Source organism: Crocuta crocuta, unplaced genomic scaffold (assembly GCF_008692635.1).
Source record: "Crocuta crocuta isolate KB4526 unplaced genomic scaffold, BGI_CrCroc_1.0 scaffold96, whole genome shotgun sequence".
Taxonomy (NCBI): Eukaryota; Metazoa; Chordata; class Mammalia; order Carnivora; family Hyaenidae; genus Crocuta; species Crocuta crocuta.
In genome coordinates this window covers 2,077,655-2,104,566 of record NW_027531522.1, presented here as the reverse complement: position 1 = coordinate 2,104,566, position 26,912 = coordinate 2,077,655, and the positions used below count along the sequence as shown (strand labels likewise).

General features: G+C 40.4%; 1 protein-coding gene and 1 pseudogene across 2 annotated transcripts in view; both read right to left on the bottom strand.

The window, feature by feature from the left end:
* Positions 1–26,912, bottom strand: part of ARHGAP21 (Rho GTPase activating protein 21) — a 134,436-nt gene that overhangs the window by 92,571 nt on the left and 14,953 nt on the right. The window lies entirely within an intron of this gene.
* On the bottom strand, positions 24,263–24,362 carry LOC144238659 (U6 spliceosomal RNA; annotated as a pseudogene).

Genomic DNA, 26,912 nt, shown 5'->3' with positions numbered 1-26,912 from the left:
ACAGCTAATATAACATGGGTGAACTTCAAAGATAATACCAAGTTAAAAAAAAAAAAAAGTCAGGGGTGCCTGGGTAGCTTACTAGGTTAAGATTTAACTTCGGCTCAGGTCATGATCCTGAAGTTTGTGGGTTCAAGCCCTGCATTGGGCTCTGTGCTGACAGCTCAGAGCCTGGAGCCTGCTTCGGATTCTGTGTCTCCCTTGCTTTCTGCCCCTCCCCCACTCATGCACTTTCTCTCTTTCTCTCTCTCTCTCTAAAAAATAAGTAAACAAAAAAAAAAGTGGAACACAAAAGGGTACATAAAATGTGATAGCATCCATTAAACTCAAAACAGGCAAACTAATACACGGTGGTTATCTTCAGAGGAGGGAATAATGACTACAAGGGGTGGAACAGACTACTAACGAGCTGTTCATTTCCTATGGCTTGATCTCAACAATGATCCACAGGTGTGTTCACTGCGTGAAATGCACCAAGCTACCTATTTATGATTTATGCATGTTGTGTATTGCTGCATTTCTATTTAAGATGTTTATGTGTTTGTGAAAAAGTGAATCTGACTATGTTACTGTCATGCTAAAAGCCCTATAGCAGGCTTCCCATCACACTGGGAAGGAAATCAAACTCTTCCCTTACAGACCCTCCATGACCTTGGTCCTAGAGAGGACTCTGACCTAATTCCCTAAGTCCTCTCCCCCTGTTCATGGGCTCCTGCCACACAAATCTCAAACACACCAAGCTCTTTCCCATCTTTGGAGCTTTACTTTTGCAGTGTGCTCTACCTGAGTGCTGACATTTATATGGCCTGCTTCCTTAATTCAATCAGGATTCCGCCAAGACATCATCTATTCAAAGAAGTTACTCTGCTCAGAGGTGCTTTTCCTGACCACCTTATCTATCTCTCTGTCACTCCATCCTGCTTTATTTTTCCTCATAGCACTTAGCACAATCTGAAACACATCTGTTTGATTGATTGACTGACTTTCTGTTCCACTCCCGCACCATTAAAATATTAGGTCCATGAGAGCAGAAACTGTTTTGCTCACACCAGACAGTAGCACAAAACAGATACATAGAAAAATGTGTACTGAATGGAGCGTGAATATTTCTTTTCCTACAAAGGAAATGTTTTATTTATAATTATTTGTTTCTGTGTTTATTTGTTTAAGTCTGTCTCCCCTACTTGATTATAATCTCCAAGAACACAGACATACATGCTCAGCATCTTATAGCTGATACTTAACACAGAAGCCAGGTAAAAACCAAGTATTCGATAAATATTTGTGGGAGCAACAGATGTACATCAGTGCACCACTGAAACTTCATTCTTCCTAAGCTTACTGCAAAATATGCATTGTAACACTTGAGTCAGCATCTAAACATCAGCACTACTGCCTGAATGACGATCCTTTCATTTCAAGGCCCTAAAAAGCACCATTTCTCTCTCACCACTAGGTGTTCGCCCAGAATCATTGACTTAACAAAGTTATTTTGACTGGTCACCACTATTTACGGTGAGCTTAATATAAAGTCTCATTCCCTCCTGTGCAGAAAAGAGTTAACACAGGAGGCCTGAGGCTGCCATCCTTCAGAGAGGCCAGCTTCCAAGGCTGGTCCTATGCTGCCATCTGGGCATTTATATTCCAAGAGGTCTCCCACGGTTCCCTAACTGATGAGAGCGGCTCACTGTGCCTCAACTGTGTATGCAGACGACGTGGTTTATGCTGTACATTTGCTTTCCTCCTGGGAGTCTGGAATTTTGGTGCATGCTGGGCAGAAGGTGATGGTCTCCAATGAGCTTCCCTGGGAGACACCACCTCACCTACAAGTCACGTTTTGCTGTTAGAGGAATTCAGTGCACTGTGCATGATTCCACTGGGAGAGACTCTTGGAAATTTGTGTGGTTTTCCCTGGGCTTTGTCCCGTAGGCCTCTTCGTTTGCTGATTTTGCTTTGTGTCTTTCGCTGTTATGATCCACAGTTCAGTACTACAATATGCAGAATCTTAGAAGTCCTCTGAGCACATCATCGAACTAGAGGGTTGTTTGGGGGAATCCCCAACACACTTCCCAATTCTGAAATGGATTATAATCAGTCCCAACTATAGAAAGACAAAAGAGGAAAGAGAACAGTGATCTCCACCTTCTGGTGTTTATGCCTATATACTGTCCCCTCCCTGTGAGTATGATTTGCTTCTAATGAATGGAATTCAGCAAATGTGATGGGATGTCACTTCTAAGATTAGATTACAGAAGACTGTGACCTCTGTCTTGCCTGCACTCTCTCTCTGGCTCTTCTCCCTTGCTCCTTCTTATGAAACAAGCTGCCATCTTGCGAGCCACCCTCTGGAGAGGTCCATGTGACAAGAAACCAAGGACAGTCTCCAGCCAACAGCCAGCAAAGAACTGAGGCCCTCAGCCCAGCAGCCTGTGAGAAACTGAATCCCACCAGCAGCCACGTGAGTGAGTCTGGAAGCAGATCCGTCCCCAGAAAAGCGCTCAGATGATGTCAGCTCTGGCTGACCCTGAGTGTGGCCTCATGAGACGCTCTGGGCCAGAGGACCCGATGAGGCCGCGCCTGGAATTTGGACCCGCAGAAAGTCAGACAATAAATGTTATTGTTCTAAGTCACTGAATTTTGTAGGTAACCTGTTTTTCCATTGTAGATAACTACTCTACCACCTAAAACAATGAAAAATCGAAACATACGTAAAACAGTGATTTCCAGACATTGGACATCAGACGACAAAGGACAGCGATTGCTGTAAAAAAAAGGAGATCAAGTGAGCACTACTGCCCTAACGTACCACACAAGAGAGTGTCAAGGCCACAGCACACCTGGTGGCCTCCCTAAGTTCGATGAGGCCGCAGTGGCCAAGCTCTCAGGGAGGGGTATGAGAAAGAAAGTGGAGCGGGGAGGGAGCCCTGGGTCCTCCCCACACAGGCTTCAGCTGAGTACTAATGAGCTTTTAAGAGGAAACTGGCCACCACGAGAAGACCTGGAGAGACAGGTCTCTGCAGCTCACGCTGGGAGAGGAAGAGGGCCAGTTCCCGCCAGGCAGCGTGGGGAAAACCCCAGAAGCCGTGGGCACCAGGTAAAATACTCCCAAGTATATTGCTTCACCGGGGGGACAATATTAGCACTAGACAAGGCTGCTCTGGTTCCAGTAATAAGCCTTAAAAAAAAAAGGAAGGAAAAGAAAAGAAAAATGATTATATGCCAACAGAGCCACAGGCCAACCTATACTGGTGCATGGGCGAGGACAGCAGGAATGGTTCTGAGGGTGTTGGATCAGGCGTAGAACATAAAGCTGGGTAACAGTTAAGATGAAGCACTTTTAGGGGCGCCTGGGTGGCTCAGTTGGCTAAGAGTCTGACTCTTGATTTCCATTCAGGTCATGATTTCAGGGTTCCTGAGTTTAGGCCCCAAGTCAGGCTCCACAGCTGGTGGCACAGAGCCTGCTTGGGATTCTCTCTCTCCCTCCATCTCTGCCCCTCCCCCACTCATTCTGTCTCCCTTCCTCTGGCTCTCCCTCCCTACCTCTGTCAAAATAAAGAAATAAATGCTAAAAAATAAAAAGAGGAGGCACTCCTACTTGGCACAGGGTTTAAGACCGAGCCAGGGAAGCAGACAGCAGAGGCTCAGGTACACCACGGGGACGGCTCCAACAAGCTTGGCAGACGTGCTAGCCCATATTAAATGAAAGACACATGCCGCAACTGCTGACTGTGGTGGAAGGGACAGCTCTCAGCCAGACGAGTGGACATGCTAGGTGGGCCTAATGGGTCAGACCAGAGCGCCAATCAGCGAACCGTGTTCCTCGGGAAGGCCTGAGGACACTGCACGTAGCAGGGCAATTTGGAATGGCCCGGTGTAGGTGGGTCAGCTCCTCGGAGCAGCTGGGTGCTGTCGTGCCCCGCAGGCCAGCACTGACAGTGGAACATCCTGCTACCCGTCTGGGCTAAGATCAAGGAGCAATGGGGATGTTAGGACCACGGAACAGCAGAGCCCAGGAGGCAGCATTTAACATTTAGAGTCATGGTGGAGAAATTCAGAGATGAGAATCAGAATGAGAGTGGCATCCAGGGGGCCTTCACCCAGAATCCGCAGCGACAGGGGATAAAACATGTCTCTCCTAGGGGCGATCGGCACCGGCTCTCCCCCGCCCCTGCAGAAGATGGGAGTAATGTCCCAGGAGCAACAAATCTCATTAGGGCAGAGAAGGGGACAGCTAAGGCTCTGGGCTGCTGGAAGATGGGTGAGATGGTCTTGCAAAGGGGAGCTGGGTCAAGGGGCAAGAGGGGGTGTGGGGACAACAAATAAAGGGCAGGGTGCTTCCCCGCAAGAGGAGAAGAAAAGAGAGAGACCCTACTGGAGTGTTTGTGGTTTTCTTAACTTTTTCTCTCTCTCTCTCCCCTCACTTCCCTATCCCACCTTCTCTTCTCCCGCTCCTCTGATTCCCTGTTCAGGCAACATCTTCTCCAGCACTCCCTAAACTGGCCTTCAATTAGGAGCAAACTTTTTTCACATTATGAATGTAGCTTTATAATTCCCATTTCATTGACTGATTTTTAGAGAGAGAGCACACATGCAAGTGGGGGAGAGGGGCAGAGGGAGGGAGAGAGAGAACCTTAAGCAGACTCCATGCCCAGTCAGCACGGAGCCCGACACGGGGCTTGATCTCAAGACCCTGGGATCATGACCCAAACTGAAATCAAGAGTCAGATGCTCAACCAACTGAGCCACCGAGACACCCCTATATTTCCATTTTATAAGCTGAAATGTTGAACACTATACTCTTCAAATAAGAGCTTGAGAGTAGTATGTATTGCATTTGGGGGGGGGGGGGAATTCCAAGGCACTATGTTGATAAAACTAGTAAATTCTGCAGCTCCTACATTTCTGTTGGGACACCCTTGGTAAAACTAGGTACTGCATACTTCAATGCACCTACTATGAAGCTTGTATTAAATAAATGACAGGGGCTGGGCTGCCTGGGTGGCTCAGTCAGTTAAGTGTCCGACTTCAGCTCAGGTCATGATCTCACGGTTCCTGGGTTTGAGCCCCGCAACAGGCTCTGTGCTGACAGCTAGTCAGAGCCCGGAGCCTGTCTTCAGGTTCTGTGTCTCCCTGTCTCTCTGCCCCTCCCCCGCTCATGCTCCATCTGTGTCTCAAAAGTAAATAAAACATTCTAAAAATTTTAATAAATGACAGACTTTCCCGTTCATCATGTAAACCAAAAGTCACTATGAATGGTACCCGGCATCGGCAAGGGTCCCCCTCAGTCATGAGTAAACATGGCACAACACAGGAGTTGAAATTTCATTCCTCAAATATATAGCAGCATGTAAAACACATCCTGCTTTTCTAAAAATCATTTTTTCATAGAACTAGAAGAGAGAAACCCTGGAACCATCTAACCAGTTTACAGATAAGAACACTAAAATCCAGAGAGTTAACAGAGTTGTTCAGAATCACACCACCAAATAATGGTAGGGCACACGGCACATGTAGAAGCCTCTACTCTCAGGCCAAAGCTCCTTCTTTCCACCAGACCATCCAACTCCTCAAGCAAATGGTTTTCCCCAAAGGTGGGGAAAGGCAACATTCAAAAGCTCATGTTTTTAGTGCTTCTTTCCTTGTAATCAAGCCCAACTATCATCCAAAAGTCTAATCAGATGAGTCTGCCGTTCCATTCACCCACAGATCATTTGGTCTTGTCATTTACATGTCTCTTCCTTCAGAGAATTCCGCTTTGTCTTTCTTATTCATTTAAGCCTGGGTTCACCCAACAACCAGAGCTCCCAGGCAGAACATCTAGGCCAAAGAGGGCAGGACAGAGTTTGCCTCTGGGCGTTCGGGTTACAGATGCAGAGGCAGCTGGCTCATCCATAGGAACCACATATTTAAACTAACCATCCATAGGAACTACATATTTAAACTAATTGCTTACCCTTCAAACCCAACCACTTTTTGAGCTCAGAAGCAATTATGCGTACTGTTACATGAAATTAATGATGCTACTTCTTAAAACTTTGTTTCAACATTAAGCTCTGCTCACTGTAGGCTCCGTTTATAATTACACTGTTTATACAGCATGGTCGCCACGTCAAAGTGTATTCACACATGGATATGCATATTAGCAATGCTGAAGGTTCAGTATCAGAACCAAGGAAGAGCTAAGAAAGTGACATCAACTCACCCACAGTACAAAAGACACCTAAAACTCACAACCACCAATAGTTAACTGCAACTCCTAATTCCCCCTTCTTCTGTTTTCTTACCTGTCTTACCCTTAGTCTTCAGCCTTTTATCTCTCCCTTCCTACCGTGTATCTCTCATTCCAGACATTCCTAACCCTTCTCTCCCCTCTCTGCGCTCCTACTACTTTTTTAGTCCGCTTTCGTCCACCACTCCCTAAGTTGGCGGTCAGCTGATCATATATACGTATTTCACTTTCGTCATTTACATTCTTAACGCAGCTTCAGAGTTACCAGTTTCAAAAGCTGACGCACTGAATACCACACTCTCCTGTAGGACAGAGGCAGTATCGCGGAGGCTTGGGAGTGTGACTCCCTGGGTTGCCTCCTGGTCCTCGGCTTCTGAGCTGTGTGGCCCTGGGCAAGGGACTTATCCCCTTGTTTAATCTGTTTCCTGTAAAGTGGGGGTGTAAAAACAATATCATCTTGACAGGCTTGTTATGAGATTTAAAGAGTGTTAAATATGTAAAATGTCTGACACATCGTAAGTACCCGCTACATGTTAGCTATTTTTCTCTCTCACAAAACACTGAACTAAAGGGGCGATCTGAGTGGCTCAGTCGCTTAAGCCTCTGACTCTTCCTTTCAGCTCAGGTCATGATCTCAGCATCATGAGTTCGAGCCCTGCATGGAGCCCGGTGTCAGGCTCCGCTTTGGGCATGGAGCCTGCTTAAAAATCTCTCCTCCTCCCTCTACCATTTGTACTCTCTCTCTCTCTCTCTCTCTCTTTAAAACAAAACAGAACAAAACACTGAACTAAAGCTCCTTGTGACATTTTTCAGCATTTAGAAGCTTGGTGTTATGGAACTAGTCATAGCGCAAAGAGGCATTTTTTTCCCTCCTGTGCCTTAAATGAAAACTTCAGCTCACAGTGGTGATGAGGCCCTGCTCCTTCAATTTCTGCCCTCTCCCCCATCTCACCTGCCAACTCTACCCATGGAGCACCAGCCCTTGGCGCACTGTGGCTACGCTGGTCGTATCCCTACGCATGTACGTGTTTCTGCTAATCCCATAGCCAGCCTGCATTCCCGGCAGGTTTCTCCTGGGCTCCTCCCGCAGACCACACTATGCATCTCCCATACAAGGCCCTGTGTGGGGAAGTGAGCCGAGAGCATGAGGAAAGAGATGACTCAGAAAGCACGCCACACAGCTGCACAGAGCTTGTCCTGCAGGTCAAGCCAAGAAAAAAGTCAATTTACACCATTCTGCCTAGTAAAGCCAAGCCATCAGTGTCCTTAAAGAGACGTCTTCATTTTCAGGTTTCCTGATTAACACAAAATAAAACAAAGCAAAAACAAAACAAAACAAAAACAAAACAAAACAAAAGAAGGGAGGCACCTGGATAACTTCAGTCAGTTGAGCATCTAACTTTTGATTTTGGCTCAGGTCATGACCCGGGTTCAAGCCCCATGTCAGGCTCTGTGCTGAGTGCAGAGCCTGCTTAAGATTCTCTTTCTTTATCCCTCTGCCCCTCTCCCCGTTTCAATTTCTCTCTCTCTCTAAAATAAAAAAAAAAGGAGAAATTAACCACTTAGAATTTTTTATAAATACAATTTAAATCATGTAGTAAGTGATAGCCCTATCCTTAATTTTTACAGAAAGATAAAATGGAAAGTAATATTTAAAGGAAAACAGTCAAATTAAGCATTTAACTCTTTCCATCATTTAAGGCAGAGCTTTACTGTACACGAGAATCGCCAGAGAATCTTGTTAAAATGCAAATGCTGGCGTGGGTCCTGAAAGTCTGCATTTCCTACAAACTTCGCAGCCACACAGATGCTGCTGGTCTGTGGATGACACTTAGGACTAGCAAGAATTTAAGGTATCTTGAGTGTCAAAAGGCCTATTCTTAAGTTCCTAGCTTATCACTTTAAAGCCTCCTTCAACTGGTGTTAGAAGCAGCAGCTTGTTCTTTTTTTTTTTTTTTAATGTTTTATTTATTTCTGAGAGAGAGAGAGAGCACATGAGCAGGGGAAGCTCAGAGAGAGGGATAAACAGAATCCAAAACACCCTCCAGGCTGAGCTAGCTGTCAGCACAGAGCCAATGCGGGGCTCAAATCCACGAACCATGAGATCATGACCTGAGCTGAAGTCGGATGCTCAACCGACTGAGCCACCCAGGTGCCCTAGCAGCAGTTTGTTATAACAGCTGGAAGGAAGGGACAGAGTGAGCCGTAGATAGGCTACCGACTGCTTCTTAACAATAAAGGAGCAAAGAGAGGAGCTGAAGAAGAGGAAGGAGTTTCAAGGGGGAAGCAATTTAAAAAAAAAAAAAAAAGGTTCTCTGCAGACTCTCTTTCTGTCTTCCATTTGGTTTCCCCAAGGAGAAGATGAAAAATGTATGCCTGGGTTCTCAGTATGGTTATTTCCCGGTTTCCAACTCAAGGAATCCAATCTGGATCTTCTTCCCTGAAATGGACTTACACAGAATGACTATTTCTAGTAAGTAGTAAAGTTTCCAATCGTTTTTACAGTCTTCTTTCAAAGGAAGAAAAGTATCTTCGTTAACGGTATGATTATTTTTCCCTTTGGAAATAATTTTACCACAAATGTAAACGGAACACTTCACTGAGAAGGAGACGTGTGAGTAAAAACCTGACGGAGGTGAAAAGGCATGCCATGCAAGGGTCTGGGAGTAGAGCATTTCAGGAAAAAGGAAATGGAAGCAGAGGCCTTGGGATTGAAACAGCAAGGAGTCCAGTGAGGTTAGAGAAGACAGGGTAGAGAAATGTCAGTGGAAACAAGGTCATGGCGACGATGCAGGAAGGGGAACGAATCACACAAGGCCCTTGGCTTTTACGCAGACTGACCCTGGCAGTCTTTGGAAGCTCTGAGGGGGGCACACATTGCAGCATATACAGCAGGGTATACTGTGGGCTCTATGCAAATGTATACAAAGAGTGATAATGCCAGGATCTTCCATGCCTGGCACTTCTGAGTACTCCTTCTGAGTTCCCTAGATATGTGGTCAGGGACTATCAATTGTCGCTGGGTTTGCAGGGAAACCAAGAAGTGGGTTATTGCTTATGTCATATACATGAAACCTTAATGGCAAACTTCTTTGTATGACTGAGCTCCACTACCACCAAACACTCAGCCCCTAGTTCTAAATACTGATTAGAACATTTGGAATTTCAGACACCAAGGTGGAGAACAGACAGAAACATAGCATCCTCTCTTCCTTTGAGAGGAATGGTGCTGTGTGAAAGGACAGTATTATAATCTATAAAATTTTAAAATTCACTTCTCTCTCACAAAGTCTAAGAACACCTAACTTTTATAAAACACATTTCTATATTCAGAACATCTTAAAGTCATGCTCTAAAAGTATTATTACTCTAGGGGCGCCCAGGTGGCTTAGTCACTTGAGCAACCGACTCTTGATTTTGGCTCAGGTCATGATCCCAGGGTCATGGGATGGAGGCCTGCACTGGGTTCTGTGCTTAGCATGGAGCCTGTTAAAGATTCTCTCTCTCCCTCTGCCCCTCTCCCCTGCTGTATACTTTCTCTCTAAAAGTAAAAAAAAAAAAAATAATAAAAAGTAAAAAAGTATTATCACTCTAAAAAGTAACAAATAAATAAAAGTATTCTTGCTCTAATCCAGTACTTGGTATTGTATATGCAAGTATTATATATGCAGGTATATGGTATTGTACATGCAAGTTATCCTAAACAGTGAAAACAATTTTAATCACAAAGATACTCACCATATTTTATTTATAATCGCAAAAAACTAGAAGCAATTTAAATGTTTAGCAACAGTTAAATGATTAAATATATTGAATAGTATAATATATAAAATATTAAGTACACTATAATACTATATATACATAATAAACATTAAATATACCAAGATTACATTAGATGTATATAGGTATTCTCTAGAATATTACGTAGCCTTTGAAAACAATGTCACAACACGGCATATGTCAACAATGTGCATGAATACTATGATTATAACTTGCAAAATACACATGCATTGAGGGAAAAAAACACTAGGCAGTCAAAAAACTGCAGTATACATATCAAAATATTAATAAGAGTTGTATTTGAGTAACTGAACTAGGTAAATCAATTTTAATTCATATTTTCCAATTTTTACAAGTGACTCTGCACTTTGCTTACAATTTAAAAAAATTAAAATAAAGGGACCTCTTTGCTCCCATCTTTTTATTTCCAACATAGATCTTCTATGAGATCACCTACATATATGCTACACCAGCATAGAATATATTATAACTACAGTAAGCATTATTAAGCACTTCTTGTGTGAGGCACTGGGTTAAATGCTGGACCCGGGTCATCTGACTTAACCTTCACAACAGTCTGTGATGAAGGTACTGCTGGAGATGAGGAAGCAGAGGTGAGTGATGCGGGGCCATCTGCCAGGGATGCACTGGGCCTTGAACCCAGCTCTCATCCACAGCCCTGCACTGCCTCCCTCCAGCAGTACAAGTATTTAATAAATAACAGACTCCGAATCAGAACTCCCCAGCAGCAAGCTGAAGAAGTGTCAACTGACACCCGTGCCCACTGAGGCACCCTCCTGTCCCCATGGAATCATTTATCTTGTCTGCTGCTCCATCAGTCAGCCTGATCTCGCTCCTCACCCCACCTTTTCCTTTACTCGTCTTAGTTATCTCCTACATGTCCCTACCTGGATCACAAACTTTCCAGCATCAATCTTCCACCACTTTGCTACAGTAGAAAAATCAACTGCTGCCCTGAAGTTTCCTAGAAGCCAGAAACTACACATGGGAAGCCTTCAGCCACGTTTGGCTGCAGATGTGTTTTGCTTAGATCTCAGTATTTTAAAAACCTTGAATTAGTCACTGACACTTAAAAGTGAGGACGAATTCACATAAAAATGCTAATTTTAAAGTTTCTCTTAAAAACTAAATGACTGACAACAGGAGTTCCAAAATGATATCAATCTCCTGAAACAAATTCTCCAGTTTGCCACAGTCTCCACCAGCCCCTGTTGTCTTATACCTGGCTCTCTTCAACTCTCTTCACTCTTTTAAAATATTGTTTTAAGTTTATTCATTTATTTTGAGAAAGAGAGAGAGAGAGTGCACACATGCTTGGGAGGGGCAGAGAGAGAGGAAGGGAGAGAATCCCAAGCTGACTCCATACCATCAGCATGGAGCCTGATGTGGGGCTCGAATTCACAAACCAGGATATCATGACCTGGGCCGAAATCAAGAGTCAGACGCTTTAATGGACTGAGCCTCCCAGGTGCCCCTCAACTCTCTTCACTCTTATGGAACCTGCTGCCTAGCCCCAAAATCACGGGGTCTGTAACCTCCATCGAGTACTTTAAGTGGTGGCGTAAGGGTCCAGGAGCCATGATCACATGCCATTTTCACTTTACACTAAATTCTGCAAACTCTTCTGAGTGATACCAACAACTACATGGCCTATTGTTGGATCTAAACCACAGGGAAAACAACAACAGCAATCCTACAAAACCCCAGGCCATGGCAGGTCCAAAAGCGCTTTCTGTTACCACTTACTGGATCGACTCATCCTTGGATTCTGTTGCTAGTCAAATAGTCCTCTGGGATTAGTCAGAGCAAAGTCTTGGCAAGGTCCTAGACCTCAAACTAGGAAGTATCCTGATGGTGAGACTCACTAATAAGTCCAGTAAGAGCTGTGAACTAGTTATGAAACACTCACTTTTGTTTTGGCTTTTTAAGTTTCAGCTTTGGTAGGTTCCTGCTATTATGAATTTTACATGCTAAGATAATTGCAGTATCTATCTTCTTTTATTCTCTAAGTAGCCATTCAAAATCCATATTTTTACGGTAATGTAAATCCATTAGGAGAGAGCTAGAGAGTGCACTGAGAGATCAATCTTACGCTGGAAGAAACACAGACTACATGACCTTTCCCACCTCTAATTTCTGATACGTTGGTTTACTGTGCCCAACAATGAACTATGAAAAAATCTTTTCACCATTCCAGAATAGAGAGAATAGGACATAAAGAAAAGTACTGGAGACCCAAAAGTCCCGCTTAGAACTAAATTCACGTCTCATAAACTTCTGTTCATGCTCTGTTTATGGGAGAACCGAGAAACGGTGCTGTGTTTGGAGGGGGCAGGGTGGGCATTTCATTTATCATTCACTGCTTTCAATATTTTAAATTTAGCTTTTCCTCTAAATTTCAAACAATACTAAAGAACACTTTTAAGCAAGGAAGACGAACATGCACAAAGGGATTCATAACCCTATAAGGTAAGTAATTCATAGTTTTTAAAGATTCACCAGTAACTAGAACAAAGCTACCATCCAGTATCTTTCCATTTCATGAGAGATGCTATTATGCTGAATACGTGCAGGGCTATTAATGACTTACAAAAGCCGTCTGCACCTGATAATAACAATGGTGATTGAAGGTTGAAGGGAGAAATATAGAGTTTTTGCTTATTAGGGGAGAAAACTCAAAAGCATATGGCAACTCTCATAAAAAAACATACTCAGCAAAGTTTCTTTATTGCAAAATAACTATTTCCTAAAAACCTATTCAGGAACAGAATAAGTCCAAAAAGGAACTTCGATTTAATCCCACAGTGAAAGAAATCAACCACATTGCATTAAAAATGAAAAACTAGCTAAAAAGCAACTCATTCCAAAACCTTGCCTACCTAACTATAAACACAATAAGAAACCTCTCCAAAAACATGTAACATTTACTTTGTGTTACATTCCTATTGCTTTAATTTTTCCTAGTTTTATTTTTTAAGGAATTAATTCTAACTTCCCCCTCCCCCACACAGAAAGCTTGACAAAGTCTCATCTGTGCAACTGAAGAGCTCATTTCATTCTTTTAAAGAAATTCACATGATTAGAGTTGAGATGTGCCATGTTAAACAAGGAATGTGACACAAAATAACAGTCTAAAAGATTACTTTTTCACTGTTCTGGGAAGGCACTGATTTTATAACCGGCATTTTCATTGATTTTTTTTTTTTTTTTTGCTGTATCCATGATAGCAGTTTTGAATTAAAAAGCAAAGATATACACATCTATTTATCAAACAAACCTGACCACTCCACGCACAGTACAGATTGCAGAATAAGCTCCAATTGTGGTTGATCATACAGTCGAAAATCCTGAACTGGGCCATGACAGCTAACAGCACAGTGTGCGCGTCTTCTCTGACTCAGCTCCGTCAGCACCGGGCGCTGTTACCAGAGCTCTGCAGTGATGCGAGCCGCAAACATGCGCTCCCCCTCCCTTTCCTGTCTAGGCGGCATAACCGACTGGCAGAACTACATCATCTTCCCAAACACTGGGACAGTGAGATTACGACAGCACGAAGGAAAGACTTCTCACAAACGCCTTATTCTGTATTTATTATCATCGGAGGTTTAAAAGGATGATTCCTTTTTCCTTCTCTCCGGAAATCGCAGGCTGGCATTTATGGAGTCAATGAAAACACATCTTGGGAAGCTGGTACAATAAATCCATCGTGCTGACAACACCCCACAACAGACTAGCTCCCCATGCAAAGCTGGGGCGGCAGCAGTGACCATCACGCTGTGTCCAATACAAAGGATATCTCTGAACCTTGTCTTCATCTCTCAGTACGTCACACCCTGCTAACAACGCCTTAAAGGTGTCTCATCCTGGGTCCCCTATCATGGCTCACTTGGTTCTCTTCCTCCTTCTCTGACCATTCCTTCTTGAATGGGAGCCTAGACTGCAGTAAGACAGACTTCACCTCCTCAATTGCTACCTACCAGATGTATGATCAGGAGCTAATGGCACACGTAATCTTTGAGCTTCAGCTCATCCATTTACAAAACGGGGAGACTAACACCTGCCCTCATGGGAGTTCTAGAATGAAATAAAATGACATCTGTAACATGCCTAAAAGAGTGTCTAACAGACACCTAGTAATGGTTATTGTATTCTTAAGTAATGGTTATTAATATTCTTAAGGTCTTGCTTCCTGTCCACATTAGAATTCTGCCTCACATCTCTTATGCTGTCCCTACATGATGTCATCCTCCAGACTCATGATTTTATAATTATGAATTATATGCAAACCTCTCTTGGGCCCCACCCTTTCATCCGAGCTCCCAGCCTGCATGTCTAAACTCTTGCCAAGCGCATATACCTCAATACCTTGTATACATGTCCCAAACTAGACCCATTATGTCCCCCTTCACAAACCACGCCAGCTCTCTATCCCTCATCTGCAATATGGTGACACAATTCATCCCTTGGTCACTGAAGCAGAAACCAGCCATCCTAGACTCCCTTCTCTTTACTTCTCACATCTGTCACCAAATCCTGTCTTTTTGACTGAAATTTACAATCTGTCCCTTTGCTATTCCCACTGTCACTGCCTACATTCAGGCCCCATCGGCTTTCTCCTAGACTACCTCGAGGGCCTCTGGCTGGTCTCCCAAACACCCTGACCGACACCTTACTGGAATTCCGCCTCCAGAGGACTACCAAAAAGAATGTGTGAAACTGCACACTAATCGTATGACTGCCCCACCTAAATCCCTTCCTGGCTCCTCTGCCTGAGGCAGTGGTTTCCTCAAAACTGTTCCTACTTGTTCTATAGGATAAAGAATACAAATTAGTTAAGTGAAAAAAGGTTTTCAGGGGCAAAATAAGCTTGCGAAAGCCAGGTTAAGCAAAGATAAACCAAGTTGCAAGACTGCTAAGAGTCTAAGTAGGATGAGCTTCAAAAGCCCCTGGAAAGCTTGTTTTTAACTAGTTAGTTCTTCTTGAAATCTTTAGCTGATTTTTCTTCCTCTATCTTTCCCTTGATTGGTGGTGTTCCCTAAGGTTCTGACTTTGGATCTATTCTCTCATCTCTCTCAATGAGCTCATCTATTCCCCAAACTATGATTAGAGCACACATTGGTTTAACTGACCTCTGCCTAAATGACTTGCCAAACAAATCAAAAGGCTCAATTCCTGTTGTGTGAACACTGGCTGAGCCCAGGGCAAGCTCAACTCTTAGGTTTGGGAAGATGGTCTGTCTCTAGCCACTTCACTTCTGCTCCCACCAAATGAGATGCACGCTCAACACAACCAGTTTATTTTTGCACACCTCTTTGTGTCGGTTTTATTTGTATTACTGTTGTTATGTAGCTTAGATGATACACAAACTGATGATACAGAAGTAAAAATAAGAGTTGCTATTTCTATGAAAACCCAAATGCTTTGCAAAGACTCAATAAAGGCTGCTACTCGCTTCTAGATGTTTTTCCTTCCTTGGTCTTACACTTTTTTTTTCCAGTATGATACTAGAAATTCTCCCTACCTGTAGCCACCAGGCATATTCAGAGACTAAGGCTGTTATCTCTACCAGAAGATTCTTCTTTCTACCTAGCTAACTCCCACCTGACTAAAAACAATCTTCCCAGGAAGACATTCCCTGATCCTTACACTAGGTGAGGTCTGTCTGTTCTATGTTTTCAGAGCTACCCACTCTTCTCCTAAGATAATATTCACTGCATTCTATTAAAATTATGTGTTCAGTTGTTTGTACTTCTCATCATCCATGTATATCCATGAAGGCAGAGACCAGACCATGTTTGTATTTTTTTCACTAGTGTATCCTCATGTCTGGCACTTAGAAGGTACTCAGTGAATATTTTTTGAATGAGTTAATAGATGCCGAAAGACAATTCTAAGTATAATAGGAATCTCTGGCACTAGAAGCATCAAATGCGAATCATTTTAAGATAGATTAATTTTTAGGGGGATCTGGATGGCTCAGTCGGTTAAGCATCTGACTCTTGGTTTCAGCTCAGGTCATGATCTCACTGTTCCGTGGGTTCGAGCCCCACATCAGGTTCCACACTGACAGTGCATAGCCTGCTTGGGATTCTCTCTCCCTTTCTCTCTGCCCCTCCCCTCCTCACTCTCATTCTCTTAAAAAAGATAAATAAACTTAAAAAAAAAAAGATTAACTTTTATTCTGGGAACCAAAGGGTCATTATCACCAATTTTGAACAAAACATAAAATGCTTCTTCCTGAATGGTCTCATTGAGCTGCTGAAACAGGATTCTAGCAAAATCCCCAAATACTGACACTGACATTCTATCCATCTATTCTATCCCCATATTGAGAATCTGAAAAATTCTAGGGGAGGGGGAAGGAAAAGTTCCAGGCATCTAAAGTCCAAAAGTTCCCAGGTGAGTGATACATCTTATTAGTTAAGAACCACCACAGAGAAGCACATNAACTGATCATTTCTGTAAGTAAAGGGAAAGAACTAAGCAAAAAAAAGGTCCAGCTACAATCAAGCTTTTATAAATCATTCCTAAACACAGAGTGTAATTAAGTATAATATTGTAGCAATACTAATTTCCTGGTTTTGACAACTGTCCTATGGTTACTTCAGAGGCACATGAAAGAAATTTGGGTGAACCCTGTAAGACAACTCTATAGTGTAGTGCAACTTCTCTGTGAGTTTAAAGTTATTTCAAAATAAAAAAATTAATATGAAAAGGATCATAAACAATTGAAACCCAGGAGCAAGGAACATCCTTAATATCCAGATGTGATCTCGAAATACCATTCACCACTAAAGGAAAGCAGGACTTCTTAGAGAAATGGCTGGTTGTAAGGCCCTGGGCAGGAAATGTACATAAAAGATGAGATAGAAAACCACACAGGCTCATGTCTCAAGGACTCAGTTGAAAACTTGAAGAGGCTACCATTGGTCAAAAATGGGATAACTCGAGCTATTATAAAAATTGAAACCTATGACCTATGTTTTCATCTATCAGCTAATAATATAAGACTGACAAGCAGATAAATACAGAAATACATACACACATAGATACATACATAGATCATCTTTGAAAGTTGATCAGGGAACTGATCATTTCTGTAAGTAAAGGGAAAGAACTAAGCAAAAAAAAAATCATAAAGTCATATAATTACTACATTTTTTACAACATATGGTTTATATTTCTAAAAATTTAGTTCACCTATAATCTCATATTGACACTTCTGAAATTCAAACAGCCCTGAAAGTCAGAGCATTTTTGGTAACTCATTGAACGGCAAAATCAGCCCTTCCATGATCTGACACAAAGCTCTCTAAGCTTTTATTTATACCCTATCAGATGAATATGCGTACATTGTCAGCAGAAATTACTGATAGCTGGGTGCTGTCCCAGAAACCTGCCTCATCTTACATTTCTAAAATCTGAAGACTTCTGACTTCTGAAAAACACAAGAATTCTGGATTACAGATGAAAGATCTGTACAATAACACTGGAAATAAGGGTAACTAGGCAGCAAAGGGTAACTAGGAGTCCAAAAGAAAAAAAAAAAAAAAAAAGGAGGAGGAAAAAAGGCCACCAAAGGCAAGACCATCCACCTTGAACGGGGAACATCTTTTTCATCTAGGGTCACTAAGGTCAGAGAAAGCTTTACAAGCGGTTTAAATATGAGCCAAATTTTGAAGGAAGTGTGGGAATTACGTCAACGACAAGACACGAGAAAGGCATTTCAGGCAAAATGAACGTGATCAGACATGAAAACACTTTAGACTTCACATATATTCAAGGGACAACGATCTGCCATTTGCTTTGAGTAAATGCTCCATGCTGGACAGTAAGAAGACATGTGGAAGGAACATATGTGCTTTACATCCTGCCACAGTGATTCAGCGTTACATGAACTTCAAGCTTTCCTCAAAAAAACATTTTTTATATGTCATATATGGTGGCTGTCAGGATTAAGTGAGGTACATAATAAATGTTAAGGTCCTTAATAAGGGTTCACTGTTCACTCTTAAAACCCTAAAAAATTATCCTAAATCTACTTTATCTCCCTATGTTTCCAGGAAACAGACATTACAGCCTAACACTTAAGAAAAGCACATTAAGATTAAATAAAAGGCTAGTCAATGTCCATAGTATAAATACCTAAAGGGCAATAGGAATAAAAAATATTAAAAGACCACAGTGACACTCAAAACTGGAGACAAGTAAGTAAATACTGCATGCTAGAAATCAAAGGGCTATTAATGAACTTTTTTCTGATTTATGTATTTTTAGGCAAAAACAAGTATAAGCTATACAGCTCTTGGGGCTCCTGGGTGGCTCAGTCAGTTAAGCGTCTGACTCTTGGTTTCAGCTCAGGACTCTTGGTTTAGGCTCAGCTCAACATCTCACGGTTCCAGGAGTTCAAGCCCTTCATGGGGCTCCACACTGACAGCACAGAGCCTGCTTGGGATTCTCTCTCTCTTCCTCTCTCTCTCCCTCTCTCTCTCTCTTCCCCTGCTCATGCTTCCACGCTCGCTCTCTCTTAAAATAAGTAAATAAACTTTAAAAAATAAACTATAACAGCTCTTTAACAACCATATCACTTTTGGCAAAGGTTTAATTACTCTTCTATTTCCAGCTATTGGGGATCTATTCTGATGGTCTGTATTTTTGCTTTCTTCCTACTAGAGGTTTGAGACCATCCTGGTAAACAAAGTCTTCTAGAAATATACACGGTTAATCTAACAGAAACAAACTCACTTTTTCCGGAGCTTGCCTGTTTACATTATCTGCAGAAAAGCATATGACCCCCAGGAGTTTACAGGTTATAAAATAGTAGAGGAAGGAGATTAGCAGAAACGAAGATTAAATAAAGGTATCTATAGAACCAGAACACATTAAAAAATTTCAAAGAAGAAGAGTTACCTGATTTAATTCTTCAAAAAGGAAGGCTTAAAAATACCGTATACATTACTATTTCTGGGGGATCCTCCAGCCAATTTGCTTGTGAACATTAACAGATTATACAGGTGGACTTCGCAAACAACTATTCACAGCTACCTAGACCCTAGTTTTTTTAAAAAAATTAGATTCTTGTCGCAAAATATCCTAGAGGTCCCCTGCATAGCATCCTTATCTACCAAAAACAGTTGTGAGTTAGAAAGAAAAGCAGCAAAAAAAATAAATCCTAGACTCCCAGCATTACACTTGTGCATTTTATTCATTCTACACATCTTTGCTCAGAGACGATGACAGAGAGTATTTCATGTGGAAATTTATTTACAGATTATCAAGTGTTTATTTTGACTTTTCTTCCTTAATTCTTCAGTGGTATTCCTCCTTATTCATTCTCTCACGCTTGGCCTTTGTCTGAAACACCCACACCATCTGCTAAGAGACTGCTACATGTCCTTTAAGATGCTGCTCAGGGTGCCACCACCTTCTCTTTCCTCGCCCAGGCTAGGAGACCCTCCTGTCCAGTGCCCCCAAGGCCACCCACGACTGTAGTTATCACACAATACCCTAAATGAAATGTTCTAACCTGTCTCTTCCCTCTTAACTGTGAGTTCCAAAAGGGCCTACACGACTACTGGTTTTTCTATCTGTTCCCCTAGGAATTTCCTGGCAGAGTCCTAAACCAAAAAGGTCTACAATAACTTTCTGTTGAATAAGTGGATGAATGGATAACAATGAGGCAGTTAAGAGATATATAGAGATGTATAAGAGATATATTATATCATGTAAGAGAATGAACATGGATTCTGCAGTCACATGAACGAACCTAAGTCTGAATTCCACCTCTGACATTTACTAACTTTGCAGAGCAAAGGACGTGATTGACTTCTCTGAAACACAACAGAGACAACCACACAATGAGATTAATGGTATCTTCTTCAAAAAGTTTTTTTAAGAATAACAAATACAGGGGTGCCTGGGTGGCTCAGTCGATTAAGTGTCTGACTTTGGCCCAGGTCATGATCTCACGGTTCGTGAGTTCGAGCCCCGCGTCGGGCTCTGTGCTGACAGATAGCTCAGAGCCTGGAGCCTCCTTCAGATTCCATGTCTCCCTCTCTCTCTGACCCTCCCCTGCTCACGCTGTCTCTCTCTCTCTCTTTCTCTCTCTCTCTCTCAGAAATAAATAAAACATTAAAAAAAAAAGAATAACAAAAACAAAGGACAGTATCAGACAGACAATGAGTTCTCAATAAATGTTAGTCAACTCTCTCCCGGCAATTTTTCAGTTTTCATGAGGGTATGTACATTTAACTATACTTGCCCAAGATGCTCTCAAGTACTGTGATATATTTTAAAATATAATCAATGCATGGGATTTCAAAGGGTCTGGAATAGCCAAAATAACCTGTAAAAAGAAGAACATGGAACAAAATGGAAAACTCAGAAATAAACCCACAATTGTAAGATCGATTAACTTTCAACAAAGGAGACAAGAATATCCAAAGGAGAAAAAACAGTCTCTTCAACAAATGGCGTTGAGAAAACTGGACAACTACATGCAAAAGAATGAAACTGGACCACTTTCTTAGATCATGCACAAAAATAAATTCAAAATGGTCAAAGACCTAAATATGAGACCTGAAACCACAAAAATTCTAGAAGAGAGCAGGCAGTAATTTCTCTGGCTTCAGCCATAGCAACATTTTTCAGATATGTCTCAAGGGAACTAAAAGCAAAAATAAACTACTGGGTCTACATCAAAATGAAAAGCTTCTACACAGTGAAGGAAACAGTGAACAAAACTAAAAGGCAACCTACTGAATGGGAGAAGATATTTGCAAATCACATATCCAATAAAGAGTTAATATCCAACCATATATGTATAAAGAATTTATAAATATATCCAAAATATATAAAGAAGCGCTCGCTTCAGCAGCTCATATACAAAATATATAAAGAATTTACATGACTCAACATCCAAAAATCAAATAACCCAATTAAAAAAAAATGAGAAGACACAAACAGACATTTCTCCAAAGAAGACCTACAGATGGCCAACAGACACATGAAAAAATGCTCAATATCACTCATCATCAGGGAAATGTAATTCAAAACTACAATAAGCTATCACCTCACACCTGTCAGAATGGCTGATATCAACAACACAAGAAACAACAGGTGTGGGTGAGGATGTGAAGCAAAAGGAACCCTTGTGCATTGTTGCTGGGAATGCAAACTGGTACAGCCACTCTGGAACACAGTATGGAAGTTCCTCAAAAGGTGAAAAACAGAACTACCCCACAATCCAGTAATCGCACTACGGGGTATCTACCCAAAAAATACAAAAACACTAATCCAAAGGGATACATGCACTTTTATGTTTATAGCAGCATCATTTACAATAGCTAAATTCTGGAAGTTGCTCAAATATCCATCAATAGTTGAATGGATAAGGAAAATCTGGTACACACACACACACACACACACACACACACACACACACACAGTGGACTATTACTCAGCCATAAAAAAGAATAAAACTTGTCATTTGCAGCAACATGAATAGAGCTGGAGAGTATAATGCTAAGCAAAAAAAGTCAGTCAGAGAAAGACATACCCTATAATTCCATTCAGATGTGGAATTTAAGAAACAAAACAAACACACATTGTGGGGAGAAAAAGAGAAAAACCAATAAACAGACTCTTACTATAGAGAATAAACTGACAGTTACCAGAGGGGGGTGGGTGGGGGGAAGGGTGAAATAGGTGATGGGGATTAAAGAGTAAGTATACTTATGACGAGGAACACTGAGTAATGTCAAAAGAAGAAGAAGAAGAAGAAGAAGAAGAAGAACAACAACAACAACAACAACAGCAACAAAGCTGGAAGACTCACTCCCCAACAATAACAACAACAACAAAGCTGGAAGACCCACACTCCCCAATTTCAAAACTTATTACAAAACTACAATACTAATACTGGCACATTGTAGCATAGGATAGACATATACATCACTGGAATAGAGAGCCCAGAAATAAATCCTCACATATATGGGCAATTCATTTTCAATATAGGTGCCACGACCATTCAACGGGGAAAGGACAGTGTTTCAAACAAATGGCGCTGGGAAAACTGAATATCCACAAGAATGAAGTCGTGCCTTTACCTTATACCATATAGAAAACTGGCCCAAAGTGGATCAAAAATCTAAATTCAAGAGCTAAAACTATAAAGCTCCTACAAGATAATGTGGAAATTCTCCATGACCTTGGATTTGACAACAGTTTCTTAATCATGATGCCAAAAGCATAGGCAACAAAAGAGAAAGGTAAATTGGGCTTCATAAAAATAAAAATCTGATACAGTAAATGATACTGTATGGAAAGTAAAAAGAAAACACACAAAATGGGAGGAAATATTTCTACGTCATACATCTGATAAAGGATTAATATCTAGAATATCAAGAATTCCTGTAAGGTAACAACAAAAAACATACCCAACTTAAAAATGGGCGAAGACCCAGAATAGACATTTTTCAAAGAAGATAAACAAATGGCCAACAAGCACATGAAAAGATGTTCATCATGAGTCATTATGGAAATGCAAATCAAAACCACAGTGAGATACCACTTCATACATATCGTGGTTGGCTACAGTTTTTAAAAAAGTAATATTATAAATGTAAGATAACAAGTACTGGTGAGGATGTGGAGAGACTGCAAGGCTCACACACTGTTGGTAGGAATGTAAAATGGCCAGCCACTGTGGAAAACAGTTCGGCAGTTTCCTAAAATGGTTAACACAGGATTACTATATGACCCAGCAATTCCATGTCTGAGTATACAATCAAAAGAATGAAAAACAGGGGCTCAAACAGAAACTTGTACGCCAATATTTAGAGCAGCATTATTCACCATAGTCAAGGCAAAAACAGTCCAAGTGTATACATCAACATGAATAGATAGGAAAACACACCATGTACATACAGAAGAATATCAGCTATAACAAGGAATGGAGTTCTGATACGTTCCATAACACAGGTGAACTTTGAAAACTTTATGCTAAGTGAAATAGGCCAGGCACAACAGGACAAATAATGTATGATTCCACTTAATGAGATATCTAGGAGAGGCAAATTCATATTAAAAGTAGAATAGGGGGTGCCTGGGTGACTTGGTCGGTTAATTGTCTGACTCTTGATTTCAGCTGAGGTCATGATCTCACAGTTCGTGAGTTTGAGCCCTGTGTCAGGCTCTGTGCTGAAAGCATGGAGCCAGCTGGTGATCCTCTCTCCCCCTCTCTCTGCCCCTCCCCTGCTTGTGCTCTCTCTCTGTCTCAAAAAAAAGAAATAAACTTTTAAAAAAGTAGAATAGAGGCTACTAGGGGTTAGGGGAATGGGGAGTTATAGCTCAATGGGAACAAAGTTCCTGTTTGAAATTATGAAAATGTTCTAAAAACAGTGATCATTACACAACACAGTGAATGAACTTAACACACTTAACTGTACATGTAAAAATGGTTAATGTGGCACATTTTATATATTGTGTATTTTACCACAATAAAAAAAAGTTAATCAAAAACTTCTGAACCAGGAAAAAATATAACTACTGATCATAGCTAAGGGAAACATTACAACATAGGTTCTTACCTTCATAAAAATCTAGTACTATAGTAATTAAGGACAATACTGTCAGAAGCAAACAAATCAACTACTTTTTTTTTTTTGCAAACTGTATTCAGAGAACTTTACTTATTTATGTTGGTTTCCAAAACAAATCAAACACTTGGGGAAAATTAAATCGCCTAATAGCTGTATGCCAGTCTCATTAAACCCACGACATATCAACATTTTGCAACTTCAAATTTATGGAACATGCAGTTTTTCAAATACAACTATCTTTAAGTTTTCAATGTTAGCTACAATTAAGGAAAAAAATAAAATTAAAACAAATTTCTTTATCAAAAAACAAAACTTAAGAATTTTGCTGAAATACTTTACTTTGAAATTAGATCTTAGAAATCACAGAAGCTAAACTGGGTGTTATATGGAAACCAACTTGACAATAAATTCTATTTTAAAAAATGATGGGAAAAAAGAGATCATAGAAGCTAAAATAAAAGTATTTTGATTTCTTTCTTTTTAAAGAATATAGTTGGAGGATTTGAGAGTAAGGGAAGACAAAACTAACATTGCATTAGTGGACAAAGTATTTAATTTCTTACCCAATATTTTTAGTTTTGTCCATTAATTTCTCATTATTCTTAATTTTTTTCCTTGTTTTGCATTTTTTAAAAATATGGACAACTTCACCAATGTGCGTGTCATCTTTGTGCAAGTACCATCTTACCCTCCATATCGTTCCAGTGTTAGTATATGTACAGCTCACGTAAGCAATGTTTTGTATTCTTATTTGTATTTTTCATATATTTTAATTGAGGCATAAATACTTACACATTTAAACATTTCCAATGTTTAACTCTTATAAAACATAGCTCTTAAGGGTATATGACATGTTACAAATACATGCATCTAAGTAATTCCTCCCAACCTCAAGAGACAGAGCATTTCCATTACCCCTAGGAAGTTTCCCGTGTGTTCTAGTCATTCTGGAAATCATCCCCTTTACCCACAGAGGCAATATGCATCCATGTTGCTATTCATTATATTGATATCCATCCACATTGCTGCATGCATACACAGTCTGCTGCTTTTTATTGCCAAAAAGTATTCCACAGTAGGAATATAGGAAAATCCATCTATTTTCCTATTAATAGACATTGAGTTGTTTGAATAGTTTGAAGCTATCATGAACAAAGCTGTTATGAACATTCCTGAACAAGTCATTTGTGTGAACATGTGTTTTATTTCCCATGGGCGTAATTATGTAGGAATGAAAATGCTAGATCATAAAGTAGGTATATGGTAAACTTTATAAGAAACTGCCAGAGGTTTTCAAAAATATTGTGGCATTTTACACTCCGATCAGCAGTGTAGCAGAGGTCAAGGCATTCTATATCCTCACTAAAGTCTGGTGTTGTCAAACTGTTTTTCTCTTAAATACATTTTGGTGAAGTTTAATTTATACACAAGAAAGTGTACGCCTTTAAAATGTACAGTTCAATGAATTCTGACCACAATACATACCCATATAACCACAACCAGCCTACAATCAAGAACATTCTCATCACTCCAACTCCCTTCATGCTCCTTTGCAATCAAAGCCCTCTCAGTTCCAGGCAACCCGTGATACGATTAGTTTACTCAGTTCTAGAATTTTATATAAGTAGAATCAGACATTATGTACTCTTCCAAGTCTGGCTTCTTTTTTTCTCAACATTTTGAGATTCATTTGTGGTGTTGAGTAGATCAATACTTCTTTTTAAATTTCTGAGTAGCATGCCATTATGTGGATATACCATTATTTGTTGATGGATTTGGGGGTGTTTTGGAAATTTGGAAATACTATGAATAAAACTGTTATGAAATTCATGTACAAGCCTTTGTGAGGACACTGGTTTTCATTTCCCTTGGGTAAGTACCTAGGAGTGGGCCACATGATAAATGTATACTTAACTTCTGAAAACCGCCAAAATATTTTCCTAAATGGCTATATCATTTTACATCCCTCTCAGCAATGTTTAAGAGTTCAATTGCCCCACATACCCAATAACCCTTGGTACTTTCTTTCTTCTTAATTTTAGCTTTCTAATGGGAGTACAGTGGTAGCTCACTGTAGTTTTAATTTGCAATTTTTCCCCTTAAGGCTGATACTCCTGAACAGTTTTCCATGTGCGGATATACAGTTCCTATATCTTCTTTTATATAGTTCAACTTTTCCCCATTTTAAAAGGTTGTCTGGAAGCAGGTCCTCGATCAGATATATGTTTTACAAATATACTTTCTCCCCATCTGTGGCTTTGCTGTTCATTTTCTTCACGGTACTTTACAACGAGCAAAAGTTTTTACTTTTGATGAAATTCAATGTATCATTTGCTTTATTTCCTGGTTAGTGCTTCTTGTGTCCTATCTCAGAACTCTTTGTCTAACCCCCAAAGTCATACATATTTTGTTCTTGAGTAAAAGTTTTATTGTCTTAGCTTTTACATGTATGTCAGTGATCTCCTTAGGGTTAATTTTTTGTGTGTGATGTAAGGTAAAGGTTCATGTTCGTCCATATGGTTATCTACTTGTTCCAGCACCACCTGAATAACCTCACTGAATTTAAATGATCAAACACACACACACACACACGGGTCTCCCAACTCTCCACTGCCTTTCACTGTTATATAGATGTATTACACCAATTCCATACTGTCTCGATTTTTGTGGCTTTGAATATTATAAAATAGTACTCTAAACAAGGAATATAAAATCACTATTTTTTAAAACAGTTTTGGATACTCTGTGTCCTTTGTATTTCCAAATAAATTTTAGAATTAACTTGTTTATTTATAATAAAAAAAATTGTTAAGCCTTACTAGAACTTAAATTGGAATTGAACTGGATTTATATAGCACTCTGTGGCTAAGTCATATCTTAATATTGAGATCCATAAACATAGTATATCTCTCCACTTACTTAGGTTGTCTTTAAGATATTAAAATAATAAGGCTATATTTTTATTTCATTTTCCAACTGTTTAGTGTATAGAAATACACTGATTTTTGTATAGTAATCTTGAATCCTTGTACCTTGTGACCTTGCAAAATCTACTTACTAGTTCTAGGAAGTGTTTTTGGTAGATTCCTTACAATGTTCTATGTGCACAATCATGTCGTCTGCAAATAAAAACTTTTACTTCTTCCTTCCCTTTTTCCTTCCTTCTTTTCGTTTCCTTTTCATGACTTATTACACTAAGTAGGGACTCCAGTACATTGTTATTCAACAATATTATTCAACATCTATTCAGATGTACTGAGGGCAGACGTCCTCACCCTGTT